Here is a 25,731-nt window from a genome sequence, read left to right on the forward strand (position 1 = left end):
CTGTATGTTCTAAATACACGTAAAAAGAAAGCCACAGCAATCCACACTCCAGTGGAAGAAGTAAAGATGTAGACGTCAACTTCCTATAGGACAGAAAATCCCATGATACATTTAGAGTACGCATTAAGAGAACAGCACTGAAATAACAATCAATACGGGTATAAAATTAGAAGGTTGGCTTTTTTAAATGAACTGACAAGTGCGAAAGGCACGACATTTGGATCAATGCAAACCAATATTTGGACAGATGCCACGCAGACCAGAGAAGATCAAACATTTAACAAGTTCTTCCACAACTACCTCATAAAAGGTATATAAGCCCACCTGTAAGTCAAATCCCTCAAAGATGGACAAATTTCCTTTTGCACTTTCCGAGTCGCACAAAACCCCAGCCAGCCTTCATTGCACCTGCGTCGGGGACACCAGAACCAGGCTGTCGCCCGAGCGGCTGGAGCGCACGCCCAGACGTCACGCCACGGTCTTCACACCGGCACCAAAAGCCGACCTTACCAAGCAGTGCCCGGCCGCTTCGGCACGAGACCCCCACGTCCACAGCGGGCCGCGTCTCCGGCAGCGCGCCGCGAGGCACCGCCGCCGCTCAGAGGGGCCCGGGCAGCCTCAGCCGGCCAACGCGGAAGTTTTGCTGACAGAGGCAATAAATGTCCATCACCAAGGCGACAGGGTGAAAGGACAGCAATCTAGGATTTCACCTGAAGAAAGCTGAACCGCGGCGGGGGAGTGTTGGTTTGGTTTTGTTTTGGTTTTTTTTTTTCTTCTCTCCGTGTAGAGACATTTTTGATTTCAAACCAAGATAGGCGTCGGTGAGGTAAATTTCCACTGACGGGAAGGAGAGAAACCAGATCACACTGGAAAGTTACCTGCACGCAGAGACTGTGAATGCGATTGTATCCACTGAGCACCTCATCTCTACTTCTATTATACCTGAAAGTTTGCAAAATGTAACAAAATAGAAAAGACAACAAATCTTTAACTCAATGTTTTGGTCGCAAAACACATCAGAACAGAAAAGACAACAAATCTTTAACCCAATGTTTTCACTGCTGGCACTTTTGTTTCCCTGAATGAAAAGACACACACGGAGCCCCTGCTGTGCTGGACGTAATAAAAACATACAGTCACCCAAACAAACTGCTCTTTAATTCTCCCCATTATTGCAAGAAATCAGCTAGGATTTGCAGTTTCAAAACAAAACAGAATATTTGTCATCTACTTAAAAAAAGGGCAAAAGTGTTTTCTATAGCAAGCCTAACAACGTTCAGCTATTCCTACGTCTTTTAGCAACTGAAAACACAGAAGACAAGTTAGGCTGCGGAAGAGTCATGCTGATTCTTACTTTGATTTGTTGGTGGATTAAACCAACCCACGCTACGGCTGAGTAAAAAAAACCGTACCCCGGGAAGCTATTCCACATCAACATCTTACCCAGAATATTACCAAGTCAGATTATCCTCTGTTCTGACATACAGCCACCTACCTAGCATCAAACAACGCGAGGGCAACCCAAGAGGGAGAACCGGAGCAGGATGCCCTATCCGGCAGCCTGCCACCATCACCCCTGGGGCGAAGCCAGCTGCCCGCGCACCGAGCAAGCCGAGGAAAACTCACGCTCCTGCGCTGCCAAGGCTCGGGAAGCAAGAGAGGCCGCCTGGCCTGAGCCATTCCTGCCTCGACAGCGCTCGGGTGAGGTGAGATGAAGCGCTCGCCCCTCTCCGGCTGCTGCCCAACCCCTCCGACCTCCGCCCCGGAACGCCCCTGGCCCTGCCAGCCGGCAGCCGCAGGCTCCTGCCCGGCAAACCCCAGCACCGAACACCACGGCCCAGAAACGCTCTGCTTTCAAATCAAAACCTCTGCAGACATTTAAAGCACAAACAACAAAACAACACAAAAGCAACCACGGTTTGGAAGAAAGGCCATGAGCCAAGCAAGGCAGTCAGTCAACATATGTAATACCGCTACCCTCATTATCTCCCAACAGCACTGGCAGTGGGAGCAGGCAGAAGCTGGTCTTCTTTCTGGAGACACGGGGAGAGGCATCCAAAGTGAACAGCTCAACCTCTGGGGACATCATAGTGATTTTCTGAAGGCCATAGCAACAGTATGGGATAAGTCTCAGTATAATTCTTGCAATATCTTAATAATCTTGAAATTTGTCAGTGGCAATTTTGCAAACAGTCTTTGATAAAATCTCGGTTCTGCAATGAAAACAAGAACATGCACTAAGGATATGAACCACATCTCCATTCTCTGCGAAGGTCAGCACAGGAAAAGAAACTTAGAATAAAGGTCACTAGGTTACATCCACCTACTTATCGGGCTCAAGCAGGGAAATTAAAACTTCGTTTCAGGTAGCTTCACCACAAACAACCTTGGAACCCAGCTCAGATCTTCCTCCCTTCAAGTGTTGATCACATTCCCCCTCATGAAGTCCAAGACTAAAACAAATTGTGCCTTTTATTCCCTGCAGAATTCTCAACCCTCACTGCATGATGCAACATATTTAAAAAAAAAAACCAACCAAACATTATTTTGTCTAAAGCAGATCTCAAAATCAGAGCAACTGAACCTAGGAGCTTTTGGAGGAAAGAATGCCATGAAATTTGGATCACAAAGACCCTCCTGGCTACCCAAAGTCAGCCGGCTCACAGAGCACTAGCACTCCCAGTCCTCCGGAGCACGTCTCCAGGCTGAGGTGAGGACTTCCCGCACAGCACGGCAGCAAAACCCCACAGAAACCCAAGTTCTGAGGAAACCAGAACTCCGCTGCTGAGCAAAACCTGACTTCTCATCTTCACACAACGATGCCCTGAGCTGAGGGGGACCAGCTCTTTTTAACGCTAGAACAAGCATGTATTCGTCAGCTCCCTGTGCTGGAGCTGCAGGAGAAGGTGGCAGCAGCTTTGGGAGCACGCTCTTTTTCTGCGGGCAAGTCTGAAGGGCTGGCAGAAAAGATGAGAGGTTTAAGTTCACAGGATGGTCGTCTGAAGCCAAGTTCCTCAAGTGTAGCCACAGGCCATGTCAGGCTACATTTAAAAGGCTCTGATTATCCCACAATGCTAGAAAATTTACTGAATTATGTTTTACTGAATATTTTACCAATGCACACCAGAACCATCACATCAGCAGATTAAGCAAACACCAGTAAGCATTAAAAGAACTGCCGAGTTTGGAGAACTGTGGGAATCTTAATCTCATACAACAGAAAAATATTAAATGTTTGAGAATAATGATTCAAGTCCTACTTCCAGGACTTCGGACCTCTAGGAAGAGGCACCATATTCATGTCTCCCTTGGCTTGACTGACACAGCTGGGGAGAAAAACCACCAGGCAAAATTTCAGGAAGGCACAAGTTTGTCTTAGAGGGACAGTACCACAATGCTGCTCTTGCACATGGACAAAACAGCACATAAAACTGAAGTGAGCAAGTTAAAAACACACACATCAGGAGTAGCATATGGAGATCAAAGGTACGCACATATGAGTGACAGGGTTAGGAACCAGGACTCAAAACTCCCAGTCCAACATTGAAAGCACGCTATTAAGAAACAGGCTCAAATCACAGCACTGACCTGATGAAAATCTGCTTACAAGATTTTTTTTACTGCACATTTAAAAAATAAAAAAGTGTTCCAGGTGAATCGCAATCTACTTTTATAAAAATCAGTTGAACTCCATGCAGCTAGATATACCTGAGCAATTTTAGCAAGCATGTTGAACCAGGTCACCTGTGGTCTTTAGAAATACCTAATAGTATGCAAGAGAACTTTAAATTAATGGACTTGCTGTACTGCACAAGACTTCACTCTCCCTATTTAACATTTAGACCTATTATATATCACTCACTAAAGGAACTCATCTAACCAACACGTTGCTTTCTGCACAACTTAATTCATTAAACTCTCCAGAAGTGTGCACAGATGTCTTCTAGATCCAGCTGTGCCAGTAAAGAAAAAAAATTCTTATCCAACAGCTTTCTTCCTGGTTATTAACACTGCCAGAGGTAACCATCTCCCCCCTCCAGCTGACAGCAGAGACCATGACAACCAAAATAAAGTCAGGTTAGTTTCATTAAACTCGCTCCCTTGGACAGCTTCAAGCTCATGAGCACTCAGAGCGGTGGCTGGGGAGAAGACATGACCTCTACTAAACGGGCTGCGACGACTCAGTTTCCCTTCGCTGGCTCCTGTTCTGGGCTCAGACCTGGTGGCTACTTGGATTTCCATCTTCTTGGCTCTTCCATCCAGATAGGCAGACACTGGTCTAAATACCTACTCTTGTCATTCATACTACACCAAGGGCTGCCCTGGAGAAGCTTGCAATAGCAACAAGTTTGCCACAAAAAGCGCACCAAGTGTATCTGCTTAATTTAGCACCATTTTGTGGCACATATCTCAAAGGAAAGAAAAAACAGCATAGTATGAGAAAGGAGGGTATGTTTCCTGAATCATCAGCATACATCGTACATTTATGGTACAGGAAATTCTCTTTCTGAAGGAAACCTCAACCTGCTTTTCTCTGGAAAAGCCAAGAGAAGTATTTAATCTCTGGTAGTAGCAAAGAAACAGAAAAAGCATTTGTTACGTATTGCTATTAGAAATATGAACAAAGCTTTGACTAGGAATTACTGGTGCATTTGCAGAAGCCTGTGACCTGAAAGTGACTCTTCTATATGGACTTAAGTTTTAAAAGGAAAAAAAAACAAACCAAAACATCCAACCCTAATCTTGCACCAAAGATCAACACCAAGATCACCTGCATCCAAACTGAAAATTACTGCAAGTTTAAACAGAAAATTCATACAGGAAACTCTGACAGTAACTTCTTTTCCTTCCCTTAGGGGGATACAGAAACTCAGCTGATTCATTAAAACCTCAAACTTTTATTTAAAAAAAAAAAAAAAGTAAAAATCTAACTTTCTGGCATGCAAAAATAGCCCTTCAAGTATGAACTACCATAAAATAAAGGAATGATGTTTTTACATGTAGGATGATTACATTACACTGGCCCTGACACTCGTAAAAGCTTTGCCAACCAGAGAGTGAAACAAGGCCAGCTGGTTTAATTTCAGATATTCATTATCCTCGGGTCAACGTCTGGACAGATCTATTACTTTCCAGCACACAGAAGAGAGTAGTAATTCAAAACTTATTAGTCAAAAGAGAAACATAAAAATCCAATTCCCCAGTGAATGTCTAACAATTTTGCCTAATACTAAAGAATGGTCTAAATACCCTGTTAAGAGCCTGCAGTAAGAAGACACAGAAGGACACAATGGACTTGTTTTCAAAGCATCTTTTCCAGCATGACAATTAGGTTTTTACCTTGCACTAAGTCAACCTAAATTTTTTTTTTTTTTTTAAAACACTTAACATCTTGACATGCTGGGTTTTTTTCACATGATGAAAACCACCAGGCCCTTAAAATTCAAACCTTTTTAAAGTGAAAAATTATGAATTACACTTAATACAATCTTAACTTTTCCTATGCAAAATGCCACACAAATCTAGGTATAACTCTGTATTTTAGACTACCAGTTTTCGTAAAAATCCACTGATTTAACAGAAAGCCGAGTAAGCAGTACATACAACCTCAAAGAGAATCACAGAAGAGATGAGGTTGGATCGCCCTCTGGAGATGATCTCATCCAACCCCACTGGTCAAAGCCAGGGCAGCTAGAGCAGGTTGTCCAGGACCATGCCCAGTCAGTTCTGCACATCTCCAAGGATGGAGACTCCACCATCTCTGCTGGCAACGCTCTGCCTCACCCAGCCCAGGAGGCCATCGGCTGCCTTTGCTGCAAGGGCACATTGCTGGCTTGTGCTCAATGTGTTGTCCACCAGGACCCAAAGGACCTTCTCCACAGAGCTGCCTTCCAGCTGGTCAGGCCCCATCTTCTCCTGGAGCACAGGGTTATTCCTGGCCAGGTGCAAGACATGCATTTCAATTTGCTGAACTTCATGAGATTCCTGCTAGCTCGTTTCTCCAGCTTGTCCAGGTCCCTCTGAATAGCAGCACAACCCTCTGACACATCAACCTCTCCCCCCAGTTTGCATCGCCTCCATCTCAAAGTTTGCTGACAAACAGCAAATTAGACTGGGGCACAAAGGGGAAGGCAGGGTTTTCACATTTAAATAATAATACTACTACAAATGACAAGTTAGAGATTACTTGGAAACAGATAAAAACAGAATTCCCAGAAAACCAGTTTCAAAACCATTGTGGTTAGGAATCAAGACAGGTAGGAGAACAGGTTTAAGACAACTGTGGTTAAGAATCAGGCAGGTAGGAAAACATTAAGCTCAGGTTTTATTTGTAGGCAATGACACGTGCAAGGCTCCAAGGAGATATATGTTGGCTTGCTGGACAAAGGGCAACTTATATTTGCATGCGGTCGAAAGGTGTTCTGAAAAAGGACAGCTCTTGCTACTGCTAGGAATGCTTACCCAGTTAGCTGTGGTTGTGCTTTGTTATGCCTCCTGGTTTGTAAAAGCTTTCAGCATCACCCAGAATGGCACCAGGTCCAAAGTACTTCCTAGTAACTCTGTTGTTAATTGTTCAAACTGAATTTGAATATTCACAATATCATCGCATCACTACTACTGCTACTGTTCGGAGAATCAAAACCACACTGAAGTTCACCAGATTGGTGAACACGGCAAGATTTATTTATTGCAAACCACTGAGAGAAAACCATGCAGTAAGAGTAAGGCCTGTTAAAGCCTTCACAAGTATCACTATATTTATGTGCAGGGGAAAAAAAAGAAAAAAAAACAACAACAACAGCAAAACAAACTTCTTAGCATGATTCTCTTGTAAATAGCTACTATACATTGGAATGACTGTCTTGGGATGTACCACAACAATAGAAACTCCTGCTGCATCTTAGGACTATTTAAAATAAGGACAGCTAGAGAGAGGGTTCCTAACACTCGGCTCGCAGAGCCAGGGGGATGCCCTGAGTAGCGCTGCATGATAATAATCCTAAGATTAACCAGAACAAGTGTGATTTCAATACTGTTGTTTCAATTCCTATTTCCAGGTTAGGGCAGGCACACGTTCACCCGCTAACCGTCCGACAGCAGGCAATAGGTCTTTAAGTTACAACGCCCGTGTCTGTCCCTGCAGACTGAGCAGCACCCGAAAACGTTCCCAGGCAGCGGGGCATCGCCATCCGCCCCGTTACCCTGCGGGAGCAGTCCCTGCCGCAGCCTTGGCTCCAGCAACAACCACACTCCCAAACAACGTCTGAGCACGGTTCAGGAGGCAGCACGGGACAGGGACCGTGCCCAACAACAGTCTGCGTGCGGCCAGGTCCTCGGACGGCAGGGACTTGAACGGCACGCATATAGACTCTTCTGTGCCAGCAGGCCCCAGTGTAACGGCACAGTCTTGAATCCACTAGCGTACACACGGACAATGACTGCTACTTGCAATCATGTATGTACGCAACAATAATCAGTTGTAAGAGGTGGGAGTTTCCTATGCATGTAGGAATAAATCATTATATATACAAAAATTCAAGGAATTACACGCACTTCTACATTTACACATGGGTATCTTGTTTTCCATGACCAAAATTTTAATTATTTTTGGCATTTGACCAGACTTAAGACTTGTGCAATTTGTTTGCGAGATAAACATGACAACAACAAAATAACAGTTCAGAAATTGGAATGTTATTTTACCAGTCAAAAGAAGATCATTGATGTGCTTATGAAATGAGTTACAATTTTGTTAGACACTTCAGGTGAGTTCTGGCTTGGTTTGTAGTGTTTGTGGGTTTGGGTTTTTTTTAAAATCACTGGGTCTAAAGATCATGATCCTGTATTTCAACAGCTCATAAGAAAAGGCTTATATATAGTTTTTCACAGTGGAATGGGAGGATGAGAAGAGTATCTCTAGAGGATGTTCTTCCCTCACAGAGGAAATAAATCCACTTTCTGATGATCACTTGTTCCTTTTCTGGAAAAGAAGGAAGATGTTCAATAGAATAAAACTTGCAGTCGCCTACATTTCTGTGAAGGCAATATAACCCTGATACAACCAATGTGCACACACTCCACCTGCCAAATTCAGTGGCAATATTAAATTCGATTGATGATATTCTGAAATACTTGCAGGAGAGCTTTGACACAGAACTTGAGCTCTACCTACAGCTCAAGACCCAGCCCATGCCTGCTGAAGTGAGCCAAAACGTTACTGGAAGGACACCGAGCAGCACTGCTGTACTTCTGCAGCACTCAGTGAAGAGAGACCTCGCTGGGACAAGGTGCTCGCTTTCCCCTCAGCACTGCCAAAGAGAGCAGCCTGTGAGTTCCCCGGTGGTGACTAAGCACACACAAGTGAGGCGAGGCACACAGAGGAGGGGAGCAGGTACCGCCATCCACTTGGTGCTGAGCAGAATGGCACCGGCTTCCTCATTTCAGCTGCTCATCCTGACCAGCGATTAACACCGCTAACCTAATGGAGAAGCCCTGTCCTCAGCTGCACGTGTGACATCATGCAGGCTCGGGCACTTGCATCACACACGGGCTTATGCCAAGCAACCTTTGGACACAGCAGAATTTAAAAAAGGCAGGCAGATGTGTTGTGGCACATCAGCTGGTGAGAAGTGTGCGTTTCCTGGCAGAAAGAGATTAAATGCCTCCCTTCAGACCACGGTATGAGAGCATTTCCTCAGAAACTCATTTGTGAGTAATAACCAGTGCTGGAGATCCAGACATTTCATGAAAAGTGGGTCTGAAGCTCAGGTTAATGTATTTCAAATATCTTCCTTAAGGGCCTCTGCAATCATCAACAGTTAATTTTAAAAGGTCTTAAGAACAGACTATTTAACAGCCAAGCAGAAAAAGCCATCAAACATCATAAGAAACAATGCCCTTTTAACTCACATTACACTCATTATCAACCTGTATTTTATCCCTGCCATTTCACACGTTTTGAAATGCAACTTTAAAGCTTCTATCATTTCATATGATAGCTTGAAAGCAAGACTTAGACAACAACTTTCCCAACGTTACATGAGTGACAGGCTGTTTACCCCACACTGTGAGTGAGGAGCCAGCTGGTTTGCTGCAAACTAGTCAAAAGGTAAATCAAGATTCCCCTCCCCGCTTACCAGTCTCCAAGGAGGAGATACTTCCATTCCATAAAAGATGCTATTTTCATATGCCTGTTCTGATAGCCCAAACACTAAGATATTTACGTTTCAGAGAAGCAACTGCTTCCTGTGCACGTAGGGTACTCTAGACATCATTTGTTTAAAGCAAGTTTTATGAAAATTCTGTTATCTTCTTTCTTTAAACTCTGAGGACATTGACAGCTCTGATTTAAAAAGTCAGTGTTGATTATTATGCCACAGATTAATGCTCACACTTCCTCAGTGAAAAGCCTAGGAAGTGGCTGTAGATACCTAAAAAAACCTGGTATCTTACAGCTTTATGCATAGAAAATGCACATTCACAAGTATATTGCTGGTCATCAGCTTGGATTTTTTTTATTTCTTTTTTTAAAGACATGTAAATCACAAATACCTACTAAACTTTTCACCATTTTTGAAAGACTAATTATGCATACAAAACATACAAAAGAAGATCCCGTATCAAATGGGAGAGGTTTAGTTGTATTCATTCCAGTAGCCCAATTAGTTGCCAACTGATCACACAAGAATGTTTACGTAACCACAATCTATATTCTTGTTAGATATTTAATTACTTTAGACCATAAACAGTCAGCTCTATCACTGCTGCACTGTTTAATGGCAGAAGACACATTCAATAAAAACATAATCCAACAATAAACTGTGATTGGAGGCTTATTCTAACCCAGATAACTTCAATGATCTATTCCACAGCACACACCCACAGACGAAAGTTGCACCGCTGGCTGTTTCACTTGGAGAATGACCTGGAGAGCAGGTGAGGAACAGGACAAGGAATTTCTTAAATAGGCTTTGCTGGAAAAACCTTGATAGCAGGAAAACTACACTAACTGACAAGAAAATGCCGGTGAGACTTTTAAAACTTCAAATACCTCTAAAAGGAAAGCTTCTTACTGCAGCACTTCAATCTCAGAAAATACTGTTATCAGGCGTATTTTCAGAATGTGAATAGATACTAGTCAGTTTTAGGATCTGTTGCTCCGAAGATCTAACACTGCCTTAGCAGAGGGCAAGACACACTTTATCTTGGTTCACTGGAATGCATAAATTAAAACTCTTGTTTTCAAAAGATTTTGTAGAGATACACAAGCAAAATATCACAGACATAATACATGAGCTTGACTGATTCCACACACGCTGCATCAAGAGGCAAAAAGCTCTTGAAAACTGAACAAAATTTGGGAAAGAGCAAAACATAATGAAATTTCCACGTTTTTTTTAAAAATAGTTTGATTTTTCTCTTCTGTTCAAAGCAGACATCAAGTATGATTGTAATGTCAATAATCATGCCTCCCAATCATGAAGTATTAATGCTGGGTTATTAAATTTACTGTAATTCATCCCAATGCATTCAGCAGTGGTAACTTTAAGCATACTAAGAGAACAGTACCACAGAGGATGATTGCTTAACTATATGGTAAATTGTTAGGTATAACATGATGTATTCCTATTCATCCTGCTTTGAGCAGTGGGGGAAAAATAAGCAAAGATGTTAAAAAGCAATATGCAGTGCTAACAAATCCAAAATACATATCGGAAAGCAATTTTAGAAAGATCAGTGAACATTGCTGGCACTAAACCTTATTCTACAATTTCAGTGCCCAGTGTATTAATTTACTACAAAAAGACCTTGTTTGAAACTTGGTTCATAATAAGCCTGATAAACTGTAAAAATAAAAAGGATGAAATATAGGCTGTAATCCCAGAATTCAATCAGGAGCTGGATTCATGCATTTTGGAGAGCTTCACCAATTTCTTTGGTGTTCTATGACTGTAGTATATCAGATGTTCTCTAGATTTACCTGGCTAAATGAAAACATTATACTAAATCAGGTGAATGCAAAACATCTGTATTTTCATATATATACACACACATATGAGTGTGTGTTGCCTGAAAGAAAATTATTTTAATTACTGTATATTTTACCAAAATATGAAAGTAATTAGTTTTCTAGGGTGGAGAGAAAGTCTGCAGGAGCCCCAGGATTAACATAATCAAACAAAACATTCATAAAACAAAATGCTACAGGAACTGTAACAAGAATAAGAAATTTGAAAAAAAAAAAAAAAAAAGAGGTCAGTTTTGCAATACAGGAGATTAGGAAGGCACCCAGTGATCACACACCATCTACTCCACAAACAGGAATTGCACACACTGCATGAAATCCAGAACATCAGCTGTGGCAGAAGTCAGAGCAACCAGAACATCTGTCTAGAAAATATTCTAGAAATGTCTTGCATGGGCGATGCAGAACAATCAAGACTGTATTGAAAATGCTCAATGTCTGCATAAAGCATGGCACACCTGGGTCTGGGGTACCCTACTTTGGTGAAGGACGCAGCCCTCCTCCAAGCTCCGCCAGCGACCGCCGGTCCCAGTCCTTCAAACACAGGTCTGTGACATGCTGGACAGCGTGATGACACACAGCAGAGACAAGCGCTTGCCAGAGGGAAGAGCTGGTTACACTACAATTACTTTGGGATATCAGAAACCACACCGCCCATCGTAATGGCCCACTGAATGTTTGAGCCAGTGCTTTCCTTACTGTTTTAGAAAGACCGGGGAAAAAAAATGTATGTACTCCTGTCGGAGGCTGCCCTGATGGGCAAAGGGTGCTGCAGGTAAAAGCAGCAGGAGAGGCTGAAGGAGACGGGTTTGTTCAGTCTGGAGAAGAGAAGGCGAAGGGGCCGTGGCTGCTGCCCACCAGACAGCCCTCCACAGGGACAACCCAGCCCCCCTCCGCAGGCTCGTGGAAAAAGACCAAGAAGTAACCGTCACAAGTGGAAACAAGGGAAATCCCAGCTAAATAAAAGGACATGTTGTCCACATCACCGGGTGGCTAAGGACTGGGACAGGGCCCAGAGACTGCGGGGCCCTCACCAGTGGAGGCTGGCGACACTGGAGATGGCCCCATGCCACCTGCTCTGATGCTGCCCAGCTTTGAGCCGGGGCTGGACCACAGGGTCTCCAGGCATCCCCTCCAGCACTGGGGTAGGGCTCAGTCCCCTCCACGGACCGAACGTGGCAGCAGCTCCTGCAGAGGGTCTGTGGCACTGCCTGCGGCATCCGAGACCAGGAGATACTATAACAATGCTGCTGCATACAACTTTGAAGCAATCTAACTCCTAACTCCTACTAAATACATGCACGCAGAGCAGAAGGTGGACCAGGACAGACGTTTCCACTCTCTGCAAGGCCTCTTGGAGAACCAGGAACTGCTGCACAGCAAGCTGCAGATCAGCTTGATCACTGATCAGCATCTATCTGTCCCCCCCGAGAGAAAAGTGCCCAACAGATTCCGGACAGCAGCGTTACAACCCCAGCTCTGTCCCCTGCACAGCCAGGTGATGCTGGCAGGTTACTTTCCCACTTCGCACCTCGGTGTCCCTGGTGATGCAGCGAGATGCAGGAGAGGAGCACAGCTCATCGGTCTGCCAGGGCTGGGGGGAAAGCCAGCAGACAGTGTGAGACACAGAGATACAGAGCCAGAGGCCAAAGACAGACCCCAGACCTTCAGAGACACTGAAAGCCTGATGTCTGGAAGGAATTCAGCCAGTACTTTTCATCTGTTCATTAGTTGTTACTTTTTTAACTATTGTAATAGCTCAACTGCAGTAGACTTCAGCTCAGAGCAGGTCACAAATGTCAGTTTTCATAGAAAGACTCCATTTTCTGACACAAATTGTTTTGTTGTATGAATCATCTTATTATCCAACCAGAAATTAAATTAGATCTTCCAGCTCTCAACTGCAGTTATTCAATGTTATTGTAGGAGCTTCCAGTCTTCCCTCGTGAAGAAACTCTTTCAAACACATTAACATTTCAATGAGCGCTGCTGTCAGTCAATCTAGCAGTTCACTCCTTTGGCCTCTCTTCTCCATCTTGATCAAGTTTCTTTTTTTAAGAAAATATCAAGTCATATCCTCCAGCAGTACCTCTTTTCCCTCAAGGCAAACCCAACCATAAGCTCTGCTCCCCAAGGATTTCTAGTTTGGGGGATGAATTACTCCCATTAAGGTCTCTGCTGAGATTAGGGGAGGAAAAACCAGCCACTCAAACCAGTGCCTGAGCCAAGCTGATGGGGAAGGGATCCACTCTCACCATAAACAGCTCACGCTCAGGCTTTTGTATCCTGGTTGTATTCTTGCCGTTCCCAACATACTTGCACTGTGTTCCACCTCTTTCTCGCCCCTTTCTTTCCTACTCGCTTTAAAAACACAGCAGCCTTTTGACAAAGATTTGACTTTCTTTGTTTGCGAAGAGTATTTGTCATTTAAATGTATACTCTAGGGCTAGCACGCTCTTACAGTTGAAAATTATGGCATCTCATAAAAGAATGAGAAAACTGTTCAGGTTCTAATTCAGGCTTAGACTGATTGTCCATATAATCTTTAGTCTGGGTTAGCAGCACTTAGATCCATGTCTTATTTTCAGTGTGCAGACCAGTGAGCCATGCACTCAGTTCAGAGGCAGCCAGAACACACTGGTAGCTGTATTTGTACCATGGAAATGCTGTTAATACCCAAGGCTTTTTTTTTCCTTTAATGAAACATGCTCATCTTTTTCATATTGTAAAAGAAACTCATATAAAGAAAAGGGGGGAAAAAGAGCGATACCGAGAACTTTTTTGTTTTATATAAGTAATTTCTGCACAAATATTGAGGGTGGAAGGCTTGGGTGTTTGTTGGGGTTTTTTTGTTTTGGGGGGGTCTGGTGTGTTGTTTGGTTTTGGGGGGTTTGTGGTGTTTTGAGGTTTTTTATTTGTATTAATTGCTTATAGGGAACTCCTTAAGAATTTGTGAAATCCTATAAATAAATGGGATTGTTGCTGGACAAAGCTCAGAGGTTAGCTCAGTCACTTGTTCCCAGAATGGTACTTGACACTGACTAGACTAAGAAACACTCATTAAAATATTCAACACTCATTATCCAAAACAAAGGATGGACTTTGTGTTCTGCCAGGCATTCTAGATGCAAAATGCGGCTCAAGGCACCGAACAAAAGCCACATTCAGAATCAATGTATTGCAGAAGATCTGCAATAAGGTCAGTCATTCATCATCTCAGAGCAGGACCTCATCCCAGAGAAGCACAGATGTGCGTTCTTGGAAGAAGCAGAAAAAGAAGGGAGCAGAGGGCACAGCAATGCAAAATTCCTTAGCCAAGTTACACAGCAATTTAACAGCTTCTACCTCATCTTCTGTGGTGTTCACAGTGCGATACAGGGTCAGTAACAAGCAGGTGGGAGCAGTAATTTCTTCACCACAACTGGCTGCAGTCCCAAAATTACACAACCAGTATAAAGTTTTCAAGATTCAGAGTTTCATATTAGTTTCCTTAGCCATATTTAGCTCAGCAGCCTGTGATTACAAATATAAGCCATTTTCATAACTATTAACATCTTAGCTCATCATTTTAGACATAAGAGTGTTAGATCAATTTTGAGCTTAGTCCTGAAGCGTGAGACAACATCTCTCCCTAGAACAGCAGAAGCCCACCAGTGAAGCAGCATAGGGATCTAACACACAGAGCTGTTTGCGAAGGATGTGCTCCTAACACCATTAAGTTTTTTACTTTTAGAGAGCTCAGTCAAGAACATCAAGAACCAAGGATGGGATTTTTTTTTCCCCCAAGACAACAAATGAATATTACAGTGAATGAAGTACAGTGGTGAAAAGCTCTCGGTATAATTCGAATTAACAGAAGAAGTCTGAAGAACAAACTCAGTCTCCTCCAGGCTGGTTTAAATGAAGTTATGTACCCTTTCAGAAATAACAAGGCAATCTACAGAAAGTCCAATTTTGTTTCTAAATTATTACCATGGCTGCACAAAGCGAAGGGAGAAAAACAGCTAGGAGCTGCTGCAGAGATACCAAAATCCAACTGCACACAGGACTGCCTCCTTTAACAGGCTACCGCTTTTGTATATGTTGGAGTTTCAAAATGGTATATAGCCTTAGACATTTTATGTGACGTTACTTGGCCTATACACAATTTCATACTGCAGTCGCTTATACTGAACATAGCAAAATCTACCAGAAGATCAGGAACAGCTCCAGAAAATGCAACTGCTGGTAAGGAACTTATGACACTAAGAGAAGTGCTAAATCAGTCAGCAAAAAAAGTCAAGTGAAGTTGACAGGGACTAGCACTGCTGTGAGGCAAACAAAATAAAACCACCCCTCCTTTACTTCTTCTCTCCCTCCCACCACACTTGTTCAAAGCTAACTAAAAGCAGTTTTAAGTTGTTGCCCAAAGGGACCCCAAAACTCAAGCAGTGCTAGTGCGCAATACCAGGGTAAGCTGTTTTGTTTGTTAAGAATTCAGACAGCCTGTGTTAAATCATCAAACACAAAATAAGAATGAGGGTGGCTGTGCTGAGATTTATTTGGCAAGAAGAAAGTTTGGTGCAAAGAGGAGAGAAACCCAGGTTTCCCAGAATTACTAAACAATCCAGGTAACTTCCCATTCCCAGCTGAATGCCACCCAGACAACAAAAACTGTCTCCAAAGCAATAGCATTCTCACAGGTTCAAACAGAGGATTGAGGGGAGAACCAGTCCAGCATACGCAAACCGCACTACTAAGTCAAATCTGTTTACAAAGTCTTCTGGGCTCTCCTCTCCTCCCAAGTTCCGCAGGGAATATTAGTGAGTGAGTGCCGAGTACTCACTTAAAAACACGTTCTCTCTGCATGCAAGATCTCCAATAAACAACAAGTAACCGCCAAGAAAGTTCAGTCAAGGAAAGTACCTGAACATTTTGTCAAACTTTTGGCTTTTTCATCAATCCCCCACAAAGCACTACGAAGAAATTTAGTTGGAAGTTGTGTTTTGCAGGCAACATTTCTAAAGACAAATTAACTTTGAACGCTGAGAACAAGAAATGATGCAGCATTTTACCCTGTGTGTTCGCTCACGAAAGAGTCCCAGAGATTAATTTGCTAAAGCAATATAGAGGGACTGGTGAAGAAACATCTTCTAAAATGAAAGCGACTTAAGCACAATATTCTTTTCCCAAGAGATCAAACAGACTTTCAGAACCCTAAGCTAACCTACACATATATCAACAATTTACAAGCAAAAAGGAAGCTTTAACACATCAAAAGCAGGAAAAAAGACACAGTGGACTCTGAGTGACCAAACTGTGTATATTGGATTAAGCCTAACTGCAATTATCCTCAAAGAGCGCCCGTCCCTTCCACCACCATGCACTCTCAATACCCTCCTTCCATCTGATCCACCACCCACTCATACAGACACAGAGTAAGTCTGGTCAGCAGGTCAATTTGACAGAAAAATAACCCAACAGAAGAGACTCATTTTCTGCCAGTTCAATTCACTGACCTGACTAGGTTTGCTGCTCTTAGATTAATCAATTCAGTATGACCCTATGCTGCCGTAACTTTATCCTTCTGCTTCTTGGTAGGATGCTGTAGTATACATATTCTTACTGTACACAGAAGGGGGAGACAATGGTTTGAAAGTTTTGCTGGATACAAAATAAACAAGTGTTTTGTGAATAGGTGAGCGTCACTTGTTCAAAAATCTGCAACCCCCAATCCAGTGTTGCATAAGGGACCGAAGGGGAAGGAAGAGGTTGCAGCTACAGCAGAGACATCTTCTCCAGCGGTGGTTTGCAGGTCCACAGCAGTAATTCCTAACCCAAGGAATGAGCCTAGCATCCAGGACTACCTAGTATCTGCTGAATCGGGGCTTCCTTTCCAACACAGGCTGCAGAGATAATAGGACTAGTCTTAGCCTGGGCAGGGAAAAGACAGTAGCTTGTGTGGCACAGATTATAGCCCGTTTCATAAAAGGCGGCTTTGCTACCAGGGGAAATCTGAAAATCACTGGCCTAGAGAAACAGACTGCCAAATAACAGCTCTATGAAGCAGGTATCATTCAGAGGTATTTATTCTCAGTTCCTAAGCATTTTCATAGCAAGAAAAAAAGAAAAAAAACCCAAACGCCACACACACAAAACTTTGTTACCTAGTCAAACTGGTGAACTCAGAGTGATGCTGTAGGGAACAACAGAATGAGCAGGCTGGAGAAAACAGTGCTAGAGGAAAAGTACAAGTTCCTCCCATGTAACAAGTAACTGCCAAGGGATGGGAAGATGACTAAAACCGAAAAGAGTCACAGCACAATAGGTAGGTTGCCAAAGATGCACGGCAGTAATGAGTGAGAAATTAACATTAATCACTAAGCCTCCAACCTTTCGCAACAACTTTGTCTTGCTTCTTTTGTCTGTTTTTGATCATCTCAGAGGAAGATGCATGGCAGCTTTTTAGCTCAGTAATTTTCCAACTAGACCGTACTCAATCCCAGCAGCAGCACAGCCAGAACAACTACCACTAAATTGTAAGTCAGCTGAAATAAATGGAAGAATCTCACAAGTAGTCTTTCCCAAGTCATTGATTGAATGCAAGGGTAATTTTTGTTCAATGTTCTTCAAGAGTGCTGGCCAACCCAGCAGACTGTTTCACTGGCATGCAAAAGTCTACTACTTGATTTGCCACTATCTTCTGATGCGACCATCTCAATATTTCTGCATCCATCAGCAGTAAAGTGCTATCTCCTCACAACATTTTTAGCTCTCAAATAGTGTTACAGCCATCCTATTCTTTCCTCATCCAGCCTTCCCTAAAACCCACAAGTGAGGTCAGAAAATTGTAAAAGATAATAGTAAATCAATATACCCCCTGTCCTGTGCTCTTATATACTGCCTGCCTTTAACACACCTTTCGGGTACTGAAAGCATTTATGGAATATTGGGGGGGATGTAGGGGGGAATCTCTCCATGAAAAAGTTTTTCTAAGGTGATCGCATAGTGTAGGTCATTCTCTGCTTCCATTTACCAACAACCATGTCTTTCCATTTGACTGGAAGACTCTTGACTGTTCAAAAAGAAAAATCTCTTTAGTGTCAGTAAAATGGCAAGCATGTTTCAGTCTGCCCTACATAAGACTAAGGACTTGCACAACATTAATGGCCGGTTTAACAGCGGAGAAGGGCTTAAAGCTCTTCTGAAAAGTGCAGTGAATACCACCTTTATCTAAGACGACATAAAAAGCACAGATTGCAACCAGAGATGAGACATGAAATCCAAAGGTCAAGAACTGCACCCATCCTCACGCACCAGCCCTTAAACAGCAAAGACCAGATACGCTTACTCTTCAAGCCTTTGTTCGTAACTCTGTATTTAACACCGATCCCCAGTGACGAGGAGCAGAAGAGCGCAACTGCCTGGTTTCACAGGTAGCAGAAATGATATCATGATATCCGGCAGGAAGAAAAACAGAAAAGGGCTCAAAATGAAAGAAGCTGTTGCTAGGCAAACGCGTGAGCCAGAGCGAGAAAAATTCAGGAAGTCGAGATAAGAGCTGCGGACAGCTTTTTCCACACAGAGGCCCTGGATTTTCAGAGGAATCCCGCTTACAGGGATCATAACAAAAACCACACCACACGTGTTCCTCGTAATCGGCTCTTCCCCACGCGATCTGTCCTTACCACCGGCAGCCCCGGCCTGCCCACAGGGACAGGGCGAGGGAGGGGGTCCCAGCCCTCGGGGGACAGCCCGTCCCCACAGCGGTTCCAGCCCTAACAACCCCAGGAGATAAGCTAGCAGAAGGCACCTCGGAAAGCAAGCCAGCCCCAGGACACCTCTGAAGACCGCCTGACCTCCCGAGAGGAGCTACCTCAGGTCAGACATCCAGCAGTGCCGGCATGGCGCCGGGCACCAGCGTGACGGCCCCGGCGCGCAACTCCAGGCTGGTGGACGTCAGCTGCAACGCTGCCTCGCCTCCCCGATTAACATCAGGATGCCGGGCGTTAAACGCACCGAAACCAGCCGGTGCTAAAATTCAGGTTTCCACAGCAACGCTAGCAATGACACACAGTGCTTCTGTAGCACATTCCTGCGTTATCAAGCACTATCGGCACGTGTATTCCAGCTCTTGGAGTTACACCGGTTTGAGGACTCCAATTTCATTTTCCAAACGCTGCATTTGAAGTATAGAGGCATTTGAAGTATAGAGCCTAGGCATTTGAAGTATAGAGCCTAAGCTGCCAAAAAACCAAAGGTGGTCACAGTGCTTAATGATGTCCCTTACCAGTTACAGGCTGCAACAGTCATTTCACCACCCACCTTCACACTCCCTCTCACACAGGGTTTGCTGCACAGGCTAATGGCTTATGCTTCTTGTGCAAGTTTTAGGAATTTGAAACAAAAACTCCATCCCTTGTAGGGCACAAACAAGTGAGGGCAAGCAGTGCATGGCAGCCGAGCCAGCTCGCTGGTAGCTGTACGGTGCAGAACACGCTCGCATGGGTTACGGTTACCTGCACTGAAATTACATCTAATCATCTCTCACTGGAGTGAAATGAACAAAAACAAATGCAGTTACAAGTAGCTCGGAACCGAACTGACCGGATTTAAAATAAAATCAGGCTGCATGACAGTAGCACAACGGATTAAAGGTAAATTTTTGCAGTGTTAGCAGGATGAGAGAACAACACAAATTTTTGCTATATCAATTCAAGCAAGTGTCAGAGGCACTTAATAACAATGTCAATCAAAACACAGTGACTGAAGTCATCAATGAAATGCTTTAAAATATGCACCAGTTCCAACCCAAATTTTGGACAATATTCTGAGGAAAAAAGTGACACAGGTAGGCACACAGTATCAGATCTCCACAAGACTTGAAAACACATTAGCTACAAACTTTACCATCTTAACTCTGAGGACTTTGAGCTGCTCGTTAACAGTTATGAAGGACCCATGCCTTTGACAGCTTCCAAAAGGGGTTTTCCCAGGATCTTGCATTAAGAGCACGCAGGCATATGGTGACAAATGACCTCGTAGGTAATCCACACACAGCTTGTAACCACTTAGCGGTAGTCTGTTTTACATGTGACTTTTAAACTGCAATAGAAACTAGTAAGACAAAAACAAAACCTGACTGTGCAGCTTCGCTTCACACAACCTCTGGTACAACTGCAGATGTCCCTGGAAAACAGCTCTAACCTTATCCCCCAGCCCTGTCTGGACCTGGCAAGCCCAGGACCTGCAGGACAAGGAGGTCTGCTGGATGGTCCTCGCTGCACCCATCTCTCCCTCTACCCGGGGTTCCAGAAAAGCACAGCCACCACCCTTGTGGGTGCAGCCAGGCCTTAAACTGAATTAGGTACAAATGAAATCACATTCTCAAATCAGGAGAGAAAAACACAAGAGCTTCTTTATCATGCTAATTAGACCACAGATGAGAAGGTACCTACTGGATAAGAGAGGCAACAGGACAGCACCATCAGGATAATCCACTTGGCGGGGAGGAAGGAAAAAAATATACGTAGTGTGTTGCCTTAAAAAGAGAGAAAGATCCATTCGAGTTAACTGCCCATTACTTCTATTAAAGATTGTTTTAAAATGCTACTGGCCCCCACGTTCATGTCTGGTTTTCAAACCTTTAGTCCACCTGGCCCATTTCTTTTTCTGCCCAGCTCTCAAGTTGCTGTGGCACTAGTGAGCATCCACGCAGCACTGCCTGGCGTCCTGACACACCACTGGTGCTCCACCAGCTCGCTTGCACAGGTACACAGCAAGCCAGATAAGGAATCCCAACAAAGCAAACAAAAGCCTCCACCAATTCCTTGAGCAAACAGTCACTGGGCAAAAGAGACACCTTTTTAAACTTGGCTTTGATGGCTGTTACTGTCAGAAAAGCACTCAAAAAAATAACCAATTGGTTAGTCAGCCCAAAGCCACCTCCTCATCAGTAGGATAAACCGAGGCATACAACGTAAGCCTAGAATACAATAAACTCTGAAAAGTGGAAAAACCATGCTCTGAGAAACTAGACATCTCTTACAGTATTTCAGCAGCCCTGGAGACTTAGCATCGTCAAATACTTTGGATTGGAAGGGACATGTCTAGTCAAAGCTCCTGCTCCCACAGGGTCAACACTGACTTCAGACCAGCTGGCTCGGGGCGCTGTCCAGTTGGGTCTTCAAAAGCAACTCCTCAACCTCTCTGCCCCAGTGCTGAATGCTACTACAAAATGGGGAACAGATGCACAAAGAGATACACGGCAGGTAGAACATTCTGGGCTTACTAAAGGTAGCACCGCATGAAGTTAACAGACCATATTTCTTTGATGAGTTGAAAAAAAAAAGTGCTGCACGAAGCGTATGTTCTAATTCTTACTCATCAAGACTTCAGTGAAGTGACAATGACACAGCACAGCCCAGACTACTATTAGTTGAACAACCAGTTATGGTCACAACCAGGAAAAAGCTTGAGAGGAAGCAGAAACACCTGTGGTACTCTCAGGCTGCTAATACCCTAGGAATATCTAGTTTTTAATGAGAATGCTCTTGGACTTGTCTCCTACAAGCCTCTTACCAATCATTACTGTTAGAAAAGGATTAGTACCAGAACTGTGGGCGAGAACTAGCACAAGATCTAACCAAGGAGATGACAATACAGTAGAAGAAAGCCCTCCTGCTGGGTAAGACCATGAGGTTCAGAGGCAGGGAGGTACTACCAAGGGAGAAGACAGGGAACAAGACTCATCCTGCTTACTGTGCTATCTAATAAGCCTCTGCTCAAACAGCAAGTAGCGGCGAGTCACCATGAAGGACACTGTCGGGACACAGGTGTGTCACGGTACTGTTGCAACCAGCCTACCCTGCAAGGGAAAACGAAACCGCAAAGCTCTTTCGCACAAGAAACGGAAATGAGAAGTGCCTGCTCAGGCCAAGGCTGTGGGAGCCACAATCCTGGCTGAACTTGCACGTGAATTTTTAGCATCGTGATCATTATTTCCTACCCTATCTCCAGGAGCTAACTTTTTTCTATAGACACTGGAAATGAGGAATAAAATATTAAGGGACAAGACTTGACCAGATGGAACCAAAACAAAACAAATAGACAGCAAGGATGAAAATAAAGGTCCTTCTCCCACCCATCCAACCACACACCTCCACCGCTTATGTGAGACAACTGCAGGACTCTATGACTGCACAGCAGGCAAATTTAACTCACTGGAACAGCAGAAAGCTAACCTGTCCTAAACTGTGATTTATTTTTAATGCTTTTTGGCTAAACTGTATCAATTTACCTTGATATCAGAAGAGTGCCAGCACAAAGGGCAGGGAAGGATCACAGCTGGAGCCAAGGGGAAAGTAAAGCTATCCATCCCCCCCCATCTCAGCTGCAATGAGATGCTAATTTAGCTCCTTTGACATACAAAAAATAAATCGCATGTTAAGAGCAACCATTTTTGTCATAGTTGGTGAATGTCTCCTAACCATAAGGAAAAGGCTACTATTCAGTCAGTAACATGATGAGATTCAAAACGTTTCCACAAGTTTAGATAAGTAACTGTACCTCCACAATGCCTAAACTGTTTGTGCCTGGTTTAGATACATTTGTAGCTATTAAAAATGGTAAAATCCCCTACTCAGTACACCGCATAGTACTGATGTGTTTCTTAAAAATACAAACACCACAATTTTTAGCATTCCAATAAGAAAAATTAAAAATAATTGGAAACCCACCCTGAAAGCTCTAGATACTTAGCACTTAAGAGTGTTTCAAAGTTTGCCAAATGCCACTACAGGCACCAATAAAGTCATGCCTAAGGATACGTAACTTAAGCAGTGAAGCAGCTCCCCACTATGGCACACACCCTCTCGGGTGCTCAGCTTCTCAACTGGTGACTCCCCATCCTCCTGAATGAGCCTTCTCAGCAAGCCCAGGGAAGTTTACCATCTCCTCAAGTGTCTATCTACTGATCCATCTGTGTTTTAACCTTAGCACTAAAACTGTATTTCTAAAAAAAGAGAGGGGGAAAAAAAAAAGCACATACAAACGGAGCCAGGGAGGAGAGCCCAGTACTACCGAGACTTTAAACAATTACAGCATTCCCACAGCTAAAAAGTGAAACTGCATATATGTCATTTATGTATTCTATACAATCTGCAGCTATCATTTAGTTCACTAAAGCAAAACTTGTCTGAAACAGAGTATTTTCAAGTCCTTTTGGCTCAGTAGTTATAACCAATGGCTAAGCCAATATTTTTAACACATACAACATCATCTCACTAAGAACAGAGGTTAAGCAAGTACATTGCTCCTTGGTCTTTCAAAAGCAGCAATTCTGTCGCTTTGTTAATAAGGCTAAATCGGCACAAGCAGAAAGCACAGATGCATGATTTTGTCCGCACACCATGTACCCCCCTCACCACAGGCAAACTCAAGAAACCTGCATTGTCTCCATCTGTTTGCCAAGGAGTTCGTCCATTTAACATTTCCAGAAGGCTACAGATGAGCTGTTTTTACACAAACTTACCACAGATTTCGTCGGGGTCGGGATTCTAGCCAAAGTTTTGGATTCCCGAGATCCAAGCAGCCAACTTGATAGCTCACGGCCACCAAAGAGCCATGCCCCCCCTTCTTCGCACACCCCCTCCACCGCCACCCCAGCAGCTCCTGCCACACACCTCCGACTCGCACCACCTCTCTGGCGGCTGCTGCGATTCAACAGCCCAGCAACCGTCTGCCAATCACCCGTTTGTCCTGGTTCACGGAAGGCCCCGAGATGCACAAGAGAAAGCAGGGCTGCCCTTTCGGTGGTGCAAACCCACTAGGTTGGTGCTCAAGCAGCCATCACCTCACACCAGCAGCCTCAACGCCCTCTGCTAACGGGAGGGGGTGGGCACACGCTGCCCCAACCCCGTCACAGGTAACGACTCGCAGGTGGGCTAAAGGACCTCTCACAGGAGCAGCCAATTCAGCTTCATTTCCAGGTGCCTGGGCTGTCTCCACCACCAATGGCCTCAGCCTGGCCTCCCCCTTCCCACCACAAAACCTGACGCTTCTCTTCCACACCTGTGGAGACCTCATCATCCTCCACCTGGTCACCTCCCCACCACCATTTCCTCACCACGGCAGCAAATTAGCTTTTCTAACACCCTTTGACAGTTGTGTGAGGACTGAAAAGCTTTAAAAGTAATTTTTTATGTACTAGCATATCCAAGTGACACTCTGCGATTTACTAGACACGCCGCGTCAGCGAGATCCGAGACGACGATCTCTGTGACCCCACAAGGCCACACATCGAAACCTTTGCACGGGGCGCGTCACACACCTCAAAGCTCCGAGGCTTTCCCAACAGCTGGGCAACAACAGCGGCTTTCCAGCCATCCCCACGTAAAACTGCCAAACGGATCCAGCTCCGCTTCGTGGACAACGGGGTGGCAGCACCCGGGGAGCTCGTCCGCTCCCCTCGCTCCAGAGCGGACCCCACAGCTCACCCAGCAGGTCCCACTGCAACGCTGGTCTGGTCTGGGAGGCAGTCCAGAGCAGCCTGCAGCTTCTGCGGCTTTTGGGGCAGAAGTTGGCTATCACCGAGCCAGAAGATCTGCTGGCCCTCTCAGATTTAAATTCTAGAGATCTACACTGCATAAGTATGCATACAAATATGAAAAACTGGAAGGACAAAAAAGACATCCTTTAACACATAGGTGTAGATATACCAGCCAAAGGTGGTACAACTGGGCCGGCAAATGACTTCCTATACTGACTAAAAGCAAACACTAAAGAGAAGAAGATATAGGCAAACACCTGGCAACATCAAAATGGTATTACCTCCTAGCTTCCAGGGACTTAAGGCTCAAGGACCTTTCAGAGACCAAATCTGTATCTCAGAATTCAAAAAACCAAGAAAGTGAGGCAATCTGTTTATAACAGAAAGTCAGTCATTCATTTTCATCCAGTTTTTTTTTTATTACTCTTACTTCTTTTTGGACACAGTAGACTCGGGATCTGATGACTGCAAGACTATGTTTTCCATTACAGGCTGGCCAGAATACCTTATTGCTAGCTGGCCATAAGGAAGGGTGGCAAAAACTTATAAAATCAGCCAAGAGATTTTTTTTTTAAATAGATGGTCATTTATTAAGTTTGTTCAAACAAACAGACAAAAAAGTTTGAGTGAAATGTCTCTGCTTTCATTTAGCGGAAGAAGTGAAGCTAGATTTGATACAGACACACCAAAAGCTAGGAAGAAAAGAAGCCTGGCTGGGGTTAGGCAAAAAAAAAAACAAAACGAAACAAAACAAAAAACTGAGAACGTGAAGCAATGTCTCTGTTATAACTTCCCAATGATTAAAAACTTAAATACTTTTGTTGACTTATTTCAAAAGTTGATGACAGTTTACCTAAGTTACTCCATGGCATGAAGGAGACCTCTCATCAGAGGAACTGGATAAATAGAGGAAGGGGACTGCAAGCAGAGCACAAAACCAAAAAAATTCCTTTTGGCTCTCCTCCCTTCAACATACCCCCAAAAAACTTCTTTTTTGCTGTTAGTTTATCTTCCAGATCACTTCATTCTTGGAAGATAAAATGCTCCTTCATCGTCCGAAGACCTTAAACACAACCACAATCCGCCCCATAGGCGCAGGGGAACAGAAGAGCAAATCACCCTTTGAGCTGCAATGACTACCACGCGCACGCGGACACCAGCCAAGGCTTACGGAGCA

At 44.0% G+C, this 25,731-nt stretch overlaps 1 protein-coding gene across 4 annotated transcripts in view; it reads right to left on the reverse strand.

Moving 5' to 3' along the window:
• The window catches only part of NEDD4L (NEDD4 like E3 ubiquitin protein ligase), a 193,911-nt gene that overhangs the window by 158,648 nt on the left and 9,532 nt on the right, over positions 1-25,731 (reverse strand). The window contains exon 1 of one of the 4 annotated variants that reach the window (XM_069775424.1): positions 511-531. The exons of the other annotated variants lie outside the window; for them this stretch is intronic. The gene's annotated coding sequence lies outside the window, so the exon portion shown is untranslated. Of the gene's footprint in view, positions 1-510; positions 532-25,731 lie in introns of those variants that run through there. 4 annotated transcript variants of the gene reach the window in all.

This window comes from Haliaeetus albicilla, chromosome W (assembly GCF_947461875.1).
Source record: "Haliaeetus albicilla chromosome W, bHalAlb1.1, whole genome shotgun sequence".
Lineage (NCBI taxonomy): Eukaryota > Metazoa > Chordata > Aves > Accipitriformes > Accipitridae > Haliaeetus > Haliaeetus albicilla.